This window comes from Callorhinus ursinus, unplaced genomic scaffold (genome assembly GCF_003265705.2).
Source record: "Callorhinus ursinus isolate GAN/ISIS: 27379988/994484 unplaced genomic scaffold, GSC_fseal_2.0 scaffold26, whole genome shotgun sequence".
NCBI classification, from domain to species: Eukaryota; Metazoa; Chordata; class Mammalia; order Carnivora; family Otariidae; genus Callorhinus; species Callorhinus ursinus.
In genome coordinates, this window is record NW_027397088.1 from 18,942,278 (window position 1) to 18,954,474 (window position 12,197).

The 12,197-nt window shown below is 41.1% G+C and overlaps 1 long non-coding RNA gene across 1 annotated transcript in view; it reads right to left on the reverse strand.

Annotated features, from left to right (window-relative positions):
• Positions 1–11,853, reverse strand: part of LOC141370138 (uncharacterized) — a 157,335-nt gene extending 145,482 nt beyond the window's left edge. The window contains exons 1-2 of the long non-coding RNA XR_012373907.1: positions 11,051–11,853; positions 10,355–10,429 (exon numbers count right to left, since the gene is read on the reverse strand). This is a non-coding gene — a long non-coding RNA (uncharacterized lncRNA). The remainder of the gene's footprint in view (positions 1–10,354; positions 10,430–11,050) is intronic.
• Between the last annotated feature and the right edge of the window lie 344 nt (positions 11,854–12,197).

Sequence of the window (12,197 nt, forward strand, 5' to 3'; positions counted from 1 at the left end):
CAATTCACAGCGCTCACCGTAGCACATACCCTCCCCAATGTCTATCACCCAGCCACCCCATCCCTCCCACCCCCAACCACTCCAGTAACACTCAGTTTGTTTCCTGAGATTAAGAATTCCTCATATCAGTGAGGTCATGTGATACATGTCTTTCTCTGATTGACTTATTTCACTCAGCATAACACCCTCCAGTTCCATCCACGTCGTTGCAAATGGCAAGATCTCATTCCTTTTGATGGCTGCATAATATTCCATTGTGTATAAATCTCATTTTATAATGAGGTGTGATCCTATTCTGTGAAGTCTGACCTTGGACATTATGTACAGTTTCCCCAAATCAACATCCAAATGGAGTCTTTTTGACCTCAAACTAACTTTGAGATTTCTCAGAGGGTCCCTGGAAAATCTCAAAAGATTCTTCTCTTACCACGTAAAAGAGAGATGGGAACATTAATTACGCTTATTTGGTATGTTAAATTACATGTGAAGAATTACCAGATAGGAAGTGATGCTAAAGCTTTGTAGGTCATAGGTGTATGGATATTCTAGAAACTACATGAAGTTCATAGACATTTGTCCGTACCTTCATTGCCCAATTACTACATTAAAATGTTGTATGTCATGGAAATAACTAAATTTCCCTATCGAATGAACTCTTATCAGATCCTTAACCATGGCCATTTTTAAGCCATTTGTCATTCACAGACAGTTATTGATTTACTCGGACTGTGAAAGCATTTGCAATGAGCTACGGGTGACAATGCTCCATGAGAGAATCACTGGCATAATGTTGAGACCATTCCAATGGACTGAACAAGAATTTCTAGAATTGATGAAGAAGCTGTTGAATTCACAGAAATGCTAATTCAAGATCAAGCAGAATAAGAATTAATTACAGGGAACTGAGTAGACTGATGAGGATAATTATAATTTTTATAACTTTTTATTTGAAACATTACTGGTTTTACTGGTTCTTTAGTGTTTTGTTTTCCAGATTTAAGGAAACCTTTTTCTTTTTTCTCTGAAGCTATCTGTAACTTCCTGGAGTTTGGTAAAGTATGCCTTTGTGAACAAAGATGAAATGATTACTTTTTCTTCCTACCTGGTCCCTCCAAAATTCAGAAACTCTTAGTAAGTATTCTTATTTTCACGGCAATAGAGTTATCTGCAGAAGTTCAACAATCTATTTTTGTAGATTTTGTGTCCTTGTAACAGGATGCAATTGGAAACATTGTTTATGTTATCAAGGCTTTGACTGGAATGTTATATTTGAGAATGATGTGCATAGAATGAGATATGACCAGGCACCTTTAGGAAACTATTGACCCTATGGAAGCAACAAAACGCCTTGAAAAAAACACCTAATGCCTTTTTTTCAGGGTTTCTATCTTCACCCAAATTCACAGGTATTACAGGCCTAGTCTGATGGAAAATCCTTGGCTTGGCTTGCAAGCCTCAAGAGGCTTTTAAAAGTCCAATCTGAGATTCTTTATGAAAAGTTCCAGCAAAACAGAACCCCGCAAAAAAGTTGATGTGATCAATTATTTTGCCTGCACTTACACAAGGAATCAGACCAAATTAAATGAGACTAGATTTATTTTACAAACAATTAGTCTTACTTTGATCATCTTTGATAAAAGTGGAGGAGACTATAGAGAAAAAAAATTATATTTTAATGGAAATCTATAACACAGTCCTTTGGGTATTAAATTGTAGTCTTTTTGCCCATTGTCTTTCAGGCTCTGTTACCTATCTCTACACCGGACTGGATCCTGAATTCTTCTAATTTTCTCTGATATCTGGCTACAATTCTCCAAATGAACATTTCCACTTTTTCTTCTACCCTTCTGATTTGGAATCACTAAAAGTTAAAACTGCCGGTTTTCCTTTGGCTCTGCAAACTGAAACTGTCCAGCCTGATGACATCACCAGAGGCATTCAAACTGCAAACCAAAAAAATCTGTTAGATTGCTCCTACCTGCCTTCACTCCAGAGGATGCTTTGAGTCCAAAATCTAGAAATCTTCTTGACTTATTGCCTTCTGGACTTAAAAACTGAGTTTCTAGTTTGTCCTAACCACGAAGCATTGTTTTTCTTTTGTTTTCACGGAAATACCCAAGACTAAGAGACTAGTTTGATGGGTTATGGGGAAATCTGCTCAGTTTCTGAATTGTGAAATTTGGGGAGAAGTTTCAGATGGCGGAATGATGGGGTTCAGGACTTGCTACCAAAAGTATGGTACCTTGGCATATTAAATATTTTAAGTTGAAGGAGTTCTGAAAATACAGCAAAAGCAGGGAGTTCACTTTTATTACCTTCCTGCTCTTCTCCCCTGAAACAGGTCATAAAACCCTGATGTGAAAGGTTGCCCTGCCTATATCCAGAGGAAAAGAGCATCCTTATCTCTGAAGACAAAGGGATGCCAGGAAGAATCTGAACAAACAGGGCTTGCTAAGCTTCCCCCAGGTTACTACACCTACCTCATATTCCTTAACCTATCATATTCCTCCGTGACTTCACCCTTTATCAAAGCTAGCATAAAAATACACAGCTTTTTCTTTGGGTCTTCATTTCCTCCAGAAGGCACCGCTGTCTCATAAAACTTATATTAAATAAATGTGTATGCTTTTCTCCTGTTAATCTCTTTGTCAGTTTAGCTTTTAGTCCCAGCCAGGGACCCCAAAGGGTAGAAGAAAACTTTCCCTCCCCTACACAGCCTTAGTAATACAGCACCAAGTACCTCGCGCGCGCGCGCGCACACACACGCACACATTACTCAGCACATAATACAGCACATATACAATTATATACACAATTTACATATATATATATAATTGAATCCAGTGATCAAGATGTGGTTGATCAGGTTAGCAGATTACTTGGTTTGAAGAATATACTCCCACTGGAATATAAAAATAGCATATATTTCTGTGTAATAGAGCGTATATCACTATAGTGTCCCTCTGCTTTGTAATTGTCGAGAACAGACTGAATAAAGTGTTCAGAGAGATATTGTGAAATCTCCAATTAATATTTTTATTTCCTGACTATATAGCTCACCATTGCCAGTAATCTTGCCTCTAGTACTCAAAGTCAGTTTTGGATAATCTGAGTTATGCTCAGTACTACAGAAGCAAGTGGTCTCCCTTTGCTATGACTGGCTGTGTGAAATCACAGAACTGCAGAGCACAAAAGATCCCTAGAGAATGCGCTTTAAATTTATTATGTAATTTTATTGGGTCAGTTCCAATAGTTTTGCTGTAATCTTTGGGTCCCTTGGAATTCCATGCAATTTTTAAGAGTGGTGATTATTTCATTTCTTATACTAGCAACTTCAATTCTTTGTAACGAAGTATGCAAAAACGTAAGGAAAATTTATGGAAGGAAGGTATCTTGGGATTGCATGGAAATTTAAACATTGCCTAGGCAAATTCTTAACTCAAACCATGAACCCTTTTACAATGTCACCCACCTGATAATTAAACACCTCCAGTGATCAGAAGCTCATCTTCAGGAGGTGGCCTCTATAATCACATTGAGCTGGAGTCTGTTTCTGTGTGCCTTTCACTGGCTGATAGCAGTTTATAGTGGTTATTATTTTAGTCTGCCCTGCCTGCCTCCCTGCGCTACCCCTCACCTTGTCCCTGACCCAGACACAGTGAGGCAAAGTCCTTTCCAAGAGCTTTTCTGGCTAAGCTGACAGTGAAGAGCCACCTTTTCTCTCTGGTTGCTAGGCTTGATAAATGGCGGTTTGGAGCACCCCACAGCAGAAGGAGAATATGAAGTCTGTTCCAAAAGTAGAGAGCAGAGTAAGGGAGAGAAAGGAGAAAGACAGAAAAGAACACCCTGGTTCTAGTTCCCTCTGTGGGCAACTCTGCTTCTGCCTTCCCCGCCATTTGGTTATGTGGACCAATAAGCCCTCTTTTTTTTTTTTCTTTGTAAAGATTTTACTTATTTATTTGAGAGAGAGAGAGAGAGAGAGTACAAGCAGGGGAAGGGTAGAGGCAGAGGGAGAAGACTCCCCACCGATCAGGGAGCCCAATGCAGGGCTCGGTCCCAGGACCCTGGGATCATGACCTGGCCTGAAGGCAGATGCTTAACTGAGTCACCCAGGCGCCCCCCAATAAGCCCTCTTATTTGCTTAAAATATTTTGAGTTACATTGCTGTCACATGCAAATAGGAGATTGGTTAAGGAATAAGTCCAAGTCAACCTCGTTGAAACAACTCTTAAAATGTTTGAAAGTCATCATTAGAGAGATCATATTTTTATTGTCCAAATTGGGGCACTTTTTAGGTGTGAACTAGAACGCAATTTGCAATTACACTGAGACAGTAGCCATAAAGTCGGACTATCCCCGAAAACCCACTGCTAGACTGCCTCCCCGTTCTTTTTTTTTTTTTTTTAAAGATTTTATTTATTTATTTGAGAGAGAGACAGCAAGAGAGGGAACACAAGCAGGGGGAGTCGGAGAGGGAGAAGCAGGCTTCCCGCGGAGCAGGGAGCCCGATGCGGGGCTCGATCCCAGGACCCTGGGATCATGACCTGAGCTGAAGGCAGACGCTTAACCGACTGAGCCACCCAGGCGCCCCTGCCTCCCCCTGTTCTTGCTAGTCCACTTGTCCCTGGTTCCTTCACACTTTGTTACAAGTCACGGTCCCTAATTCCCAGGCCATGCGGACTGCTGGGCTTTGAACACTGGCAATTTGCCAATGTCTCTCGTAGAATGTGGCAGCTAGAATTGAATCCGGTGCTCAGGATGTGGTTGACTGGGGCAGCAGATGACTCGGTTTGGAGAACATACCCCCATGATCCATCCCACTGATGAAACCTTAAATTAAATCTCCCTCTAATTCTGGCTCTTTCTCTTAAACAGCACTTTAGATTGTACCTGGCATGTGGGTTGGTGCTTAAAAGCCAATGAATAAATGGCTCATTTTGAGCTGGAAGTCAACTGTACTCCAATTGGCTTTTGAGGATTCAAATATGGGATCTCCTATTTGTGTGAAATTTCATCTTCTCCATTTCAATCAACTACATTAGTTTCTATTTCACAATATCGTTGTTTCTCCCCAACTTCTGTTCTTCAATAAATGTAGTGAGCATGTCATCTGTGTATCACCCTCCCTTTATCCTTGCTCTTTTCACTCTCTTTCCCTCCCCCTCTCATTCCTATACCCCACAACTTTCTCTCTTAGGAAGAACTGCATTTGCCTGACTCTAGTCTACTGCCCCCCTGATCCACAATTTCTTAAAGATCATAGCATCTTACCTGGAGGTCCTCTACCTAACCCACGGCTCTAATTTCCTGGGCCAGAGATTTGAATTTACTTACAGATGCTAGATAATCTGTAGCTTTCTCACCTGAGAAATTATAGCTATTAGCAAAATCTGCAAACTTTATAATTTTATAATTATAATAATAATTAAGTTTTTATACACTATAAGTTCAACGGAGGCTTGCCAGACCAATCAATGACCTGAACCAATTTTGAAAATCTTTCTTCTTTTGGTGAGCATAACTTCGCTTTGACAAATTTACATGTCAAGCTGACCATGGCAAGAACAAATCAAACACAATGCAATGATACTGACCAACATATGGGCGCATGGACAATGTACAGGGATTACGAGGTTGGTGGTTTCAAAGATAGCAAGATTATTTGAATAACTCCAAATTTAAATGTGAAAGGTGAGAAATGAATTGTTCAAAAATCCAAGAGATGCCTGATGCTATGCTCATCTTAGATCCAAGTCCTCTTAGAGGCAGAGAAAGGCAAAGCCAAATATGGCGGAGTCTCCATGGCAATTAGTCTACACAAACACAGGACCTTAAATTAATTTGGACAATCCTGAAGGAATTAAAGAAAGTCAAGATAAATACAAAAATGAAAAACGTGGTTCCTGACTAGCCTGGCTATCAGATGCCCAGCAGCCTGCCGCCACGACGGACAGAGCCGGTGATAAATACTGGCAGCTGAGAGATGAGTTTTTTCACCTCTCTGCAAGGCTGAATAGAAGGAATTTAATTTGCCTGCTTGGCTCTTATGCAATGCCAGGTAACCTTAGCATAAAGAGGGCTTTGAGGGAGAAAGCCAGACTTCCCAAACACATTGCTATAATCATATCCTCCTCTTGTCAGATACCTGCAGACACAGCGACCAACATGTCCCAGACTGCTTATTGCTATCACTCAGATTCATAAGGCTCCGTCTCCCACAGAGACGGATGGGAGATAGAAAGTCTCCAACAGCTCTCCTTGTGAAAACTCCAGAGTGAAATTCCATCAGACAGAAGCCAGCTCGCTGCGGAGTCAATTGAGCCTTTTATCAGTCAGATTTGTATACATTATAGAAAGAGCGAAAGAAGGGAGTTACTGTATACCACGTATATTTTTAGTTCCCCAGGATTCGCTGCTGTTGGACTGAACGTGAGGGGCAGAGAAGAAAAAAAAAAATCGGGGGACGCCTGGGTGGCTCAGATGGTTGGGCGTCTGCCTTCGGCTCAGGTCATGGTCCTGGAGTCCCAGGATCGAGCCCCACATGGGGCTCCTGGCTCAGTGGGGAGTCTGCTTCTCCCTCTCCCTCTCCCCCTGCTCATTCTCTCTCTATCTCTGTGTCTCAAATGAATAAATAAAATCTTAAAAGAAAAAAGAAAAAAAAATCAACTTCAGTCTCTTCTGTGTATACTGGTGGCTTTTTGAGGTCCCCGAGGTTTGCTGGACTCGTCTGCTTGCTTTTCAGATATACTCGGGTGAATTCCATAGCACGGAGAGCGTGCTATCGGTTTCATGATCCAAATCCAACCCCTATTTCACTGATTTTTCAAGTAATTTCCTGATGAGGGTCAGGAGTGTGTGTGTGTGTGTGTGTGTGTGTGTGTGTGTGTGTGTGTGTGTGTAAATACATGCATGCACACAAACTTCCCCTGATCTGATCTTAGCTTCAAGACTCATTCTGTTCCCCAACAGCAGCACAATAAAAACATTTCAGTTGGCAGAACAAGCAAAGAAACCTTGCAATCCTCTCACTTTCTTCCCTGACTTCAGCTTTTGCTGAAGCAATTCCCTGTGGGAAAATAAACACAAAAACGAGCAAACAAGATATGTGGGTGTGGAGAGTACTGCCATCACTGGTTCACAATAAAGGAACTGAACATTTTCTTAGTTGATCTTCTGCAGACTTTGGAGAAGAGAAATCATCCTTCTGCCATTTTATTCACTGCCATAAGAATTTTAAGTGTCACTACCTCCCCTCCGATGTCCTTTCAATCATTCGCTGTTTCAATCACTCAACAAGGATTTATTGAGCAACTGGTATGTGGCAGGCAAGGGCGGGGTGCTGGGCATAGGACGGTAAATCAGACAGGCATGGTTCCTGCCCGTCTAAACCAAACAGGGATGATCCAAGGACGAAATCCCTCAAGCCAAGCTGTAGACACCATAGGGAACAAATACCACATCTCTGGGGACAGGAGAGGAGTTAAGGGGACACTTATCATCCAACTAAAGTAATTTCTTCAACAAGATGCTTATAGAAGCACTAAGGTAATGCTCTCAAAGGCTGGGCACAGACAAAGCAGTCTTTGTTTTCCTTTTTGGAGGTAAAGTGTGTGAAAGGGAGCACCCATCTCTTTAGACCCGAATGGCTTCCTGGATGTACAACCTCTTCAGTCACACAGAGCCTCAAACCCAGAAAGGCCCTGGGCTCGGTTCAATGCTCTATTGTTGCTGTTTTGAAATTCTTGCTAGTTTTTGGACAAGGGGCCCTGCGCTGTCATTTTGCACCAGGCCTTGCAAATTATGCAGTCAGTTCTGTCTTTAGAATTGGTGGACAACTGGGGGGAGGGGTGGGGAGGTGTGTGGATGTAGGGGTAGGGCGACTGTGCTAGAGAGGGGCTAATTTTAAGCTCATACCCCCTCAGCTAGTTTCCATAGAGACCCACGTTTGGGAGATTATGGCATCGGATAGATAGTCCTAGGTGTCCAAGAAATAATTTATTAAGCAATTACTTTTCTAATGTTTATTCAACAAAAATTTACTGAGCAAAAGCTTTAAAGATGAACCAAATAAAAATTAAAGATTTAATTCACAAATCACATTTGAACACTTTGACAGCATTATTTTAAAAGAGCTATGGAGAAAGCTTTAATATAAGATTATTAAATTATTTCCAACAGTTCTTATGTAGAAGACATTATATTGAATATTGACTTTCGTATCAAAAGCCTGGTTTCATATGCAAGGCTTTTGTCTCACTACTTGTATGATCTTGTCTAGGAGACGTAAGCATTTTGGGCCTCTTTTATTTTTTCTATCTACAAAACAGCAATAATAATACTATGTTCTTGAGTTGCTGAAAGGAGTAAATTGAATAGCGTAGGTAAAGGGACTCTCAGAGTCCGTACCACATAGTAGGGACTCAATAAATCATTGTGTTGGTTTGATATAATTATAGGCCTTTACTTAGAGACAGAAATAGATTTCCATGATATGAATCTATTGAGAAAAAAAGTGTATTATTAATATATTAGAATTTAAAAGATTATGCTTTCTCAAACAAAAAAAAAAAGATTATGCCAAGATTACTATTGTACTCATTTTTATCTCTGCTTTTTACTTCTTCTCAACAGAAGCCAGCATTCTTACCTCTGATGCTACAATTCTTCTCTTTAAATAGCACTTATACTTTATACACATAAATCTTAAATGAATTTTACTCAGATTCCAGGAATTTTTGTTTCTGTGGTGTATGTATGTGCACAGCCATGTACAATTAATCAGAATTTTCAAAGTAGAATCGAATCAACTCACCACCACCATTTCCTCAAAATTACTGCTGTCTCTCTTTCTACAACTTGACTTGTCAAGAATCTGGGTTTCATCTCAAACCCTTTTCAGTCCAGTGCTAATTACTCCTATGTCAGAAAACAAATAATCATTGTTTGCTTTCACCACTGTCCTATTAGCCAACCCAGAAAACAGAGTTTATACCCTTTTTTAATTTGAAAAGTAAAATTCAAGTCAATTAAGTTGAATTTGGCATAATCCTAAAGGGAAATGCTATCATTCTATTCCACTCCCTAGTTACCTTCTTTCCGACTTTGAAAGGAATACATTTGGTTATCATTATTTTGTCGAGTAACACAAAATAAGATCTCGGTCCGATATCAAAGACGACTCCAGGTTCATGGAGAGCACTCAGGGGAAAGGACAGTTAGGGGTCTCCAAGGTCATAATCATGGCTATTAGCTAAGAGCTTCTATTTGACACCACTGAGAGCACCTATAATCACAACCAGAGACCATGGCGACTGCTAAAGAAGTAAATTCCATAAATTTTGAAAGTCATTTAGTATGTATTATAAAATACTTGTAAAGGATTTGTTAAAACACATATCGAATGTTAATTATTTGGCTAAGCACTTTATGCATATAACCCAAAAGGACTCAATGAAGTAGCACCATTTTACAGAAGATGAACCTGAGGTTTGGAGAATTTGAGACCTACAAGAATCATGACTGAAATCCAAGTATGTCAGACACCAAAAGTGATGCTCTTATCCACAGTATTATTAGTCTGCCTCCCATTTTGCCATTTACCATCTGGCTCGGTATCTCTGCTGACTTTCCTTACCTAGAACTAAGAATCTTGGTAAGTGAGCTACCCTGCAGGGCTTACCACGAACAGAAGAGGGCCTGGACAGAAACAGTTACTTAAATATGATATTCTTGAGCTCAGGGTTCAGAGTCGTTGTTTTCTAAATACCCTAATCCCAGAATGGCCCTCGGACAGCAGCACACCACTAAAATTACATGAATACACCACGTAGGCAAATGCAAGTTTTACCTCCCACTAATGTTCTCCTTCGAAACGAGAATGAGCATTAGCTTAGACGATAAGAACTTCCAGGACACAGAAACCATTTAAACATGTAACATGACCTAGCTATTTGAAACAATGAGTAATTCTGGAGTAAAAGTCAATAACTGTCCTGGTACTGTCCTCTTTTAAAATAAATCGGTGTTTTTCATATTCTATAACTCTAAATAAGCCATTTAAAGCACAGGTTTGCCAAACATTAGGATACCCAATTTTTATTCCATGCAAGCGTCCCACATGCGAAGGATCGTTGGTTCGTATGTTGCTGTTGGCCAACCTAAAACCTTCATTGCTATCTGAATGATGTGAAAGTTTCAAAATCTGCCAACATGGCCTTTGCACCTTGCAGGAGGGGAAGACATTTTAATAAACTCTATTGCAGCTGCTAAAGGAGAAGGCAGTTTGCAGAGAGATTTACTTTGGAAATGTCAGTGAGAAAGCTATAGAAGGCAGAAAACAAAACCGTGAACTCACTTGGATTGTGCCTTTCTTGCTCATCTCTTGTTTTTCTGTCTTCCACCTCCTCTTCTCTGTAATTTTCTGCCCAGGCTGAAAGGTAGAAAATCCTTTAGCTTCTGCTTCTTGCTAGCAAGTAAAAAGAGGTCAAGCCAGAAAGGCAGCAGAATCCACACTGGTTACTAAGCCACACACATCAGAAAATCTCTAAGAAAATGTTCAGAGCTTTATCCAAATTGCCACGAAAGGTGCCACGCTGTGGGAGACCAGGACGCCATGTCTTATGGTTATTTGAACTGAGCATCTTTGAATCAAAATCACTTCCTAACCTTTTTAGTAGTTTAGTCTCACCCACTCCCTCTCAAAAATACAGAAAACTGGTTTTCTGAATTCAACATATAGGTCACTTCATTTAAGCCTCTGCTCAAATGTTACCACCTCAGAGTGGCCTTTGCAAAACACACTGTCTAAAATGTCACCCCACACCTTCTACCCCACTTTCTCCTGCTTTACTTTTCTTTCATAGCGGTGATGGCTACCTGACATTTTACAATATATTTTCTGATCATTTATTTGTTGATTCTTTCTCCTTCTGGAATGTATGTGCCACCCCGAAGTCGCTCTGCTTTGTTGACCACTGTACCCCCCAATGCCTCGAATAGTACCCCACGCATGATAGGGACTCAATAAATATTTGCTGAATTCGTTAAATACCTGTGAAAACAAGCCCGGCCATATGGAGCTGGCAGAAGTATCCCGACGTGCTATTTTCTGATGTCATTTGTTCTCACACAATCCTACCAGAAAGAGACCTTTCCAGGGAGAAGATCTCCAGTCCAAGTTCCTCCTCGTTCTTTTCTTCTGTTCTCTGTGTAGTCACCCCAAAGGATATTTGAGTTCCATTTGCAGAGAAACGCTAGAGATAGAAATGATAATGTCCCCTCAACTTAAAAGGGCTGAACATGTTTTGAAAGGGTTTTATGAACTGGAAACCTTTCTGTGAGGTATTTCACTCCAACCCCATAAAACCATACACCCTGCTGGAATCTCATCCTGTGAAATTTGGCAGTGTTTCCTTCCTCAAGGAAAGGGTTCAATTCACGTTTTCGTCTAAGTTCATACCCAGGTACAAATCAGTGTCACCGCCACAGGCACCAATTCACAGAATTCCCGGGCAACTCTGGGGGGTGGGGGGTGGCTGAGGGATGGAAGGGCCTGGTGGATGGCGCTGCCTTCTTCTGTTCACGTGGGGGCTCCGTGGTGTGGAGGGTCTCATGCCTGCCGGCCCGGCTGCCAATTCCCTGGAGGCAGTTGGCTGAGGGGGCTTCCGGCTTCCATCTCAACACAAGCTCCTCTTCTCAAGCCTCTCTGGATTTCCTGTGGTAATCCCTCTTTGTGTCCCTCTGAGAAAGAAACAATAATCGCTTTTTTTTTCCTTCCCCTGAGAGGAAAGTTCAAGAGCACAAGTGGTTTTAGTTAGGGATTCAATAAACACTTTGGCAGCAATGAGAAAAGCAGTGTCGAAAAGACCTAGTGGTTCTTCCAGTTCTAGCCAAAGGTGGAAATTGTCGTGTGAGGAAAATCGGGCAGAGTCAATCGGAGAGGAACGAGCCCTGTCCTTCGCTGATATGTCCACCCGGCAACTTAAATCTGCAACCTCTTCGGTGGTTCTGTTAAAAGAGTGCCATTATCAAGAAATGATTGTTACTGCAGCCAAGTTGGGAACAATGACAGCCAGAGCCTGGTGTTCAGTGTTGGGAAGTTCTTTTCTGCCTGTGGGGAATGTGCCCTGATTTGCATTGACTTTAGGACTTCCTGCAGGCAAACACCCGGAGACTGTCCTGGAGGAACTGCTGAGCAT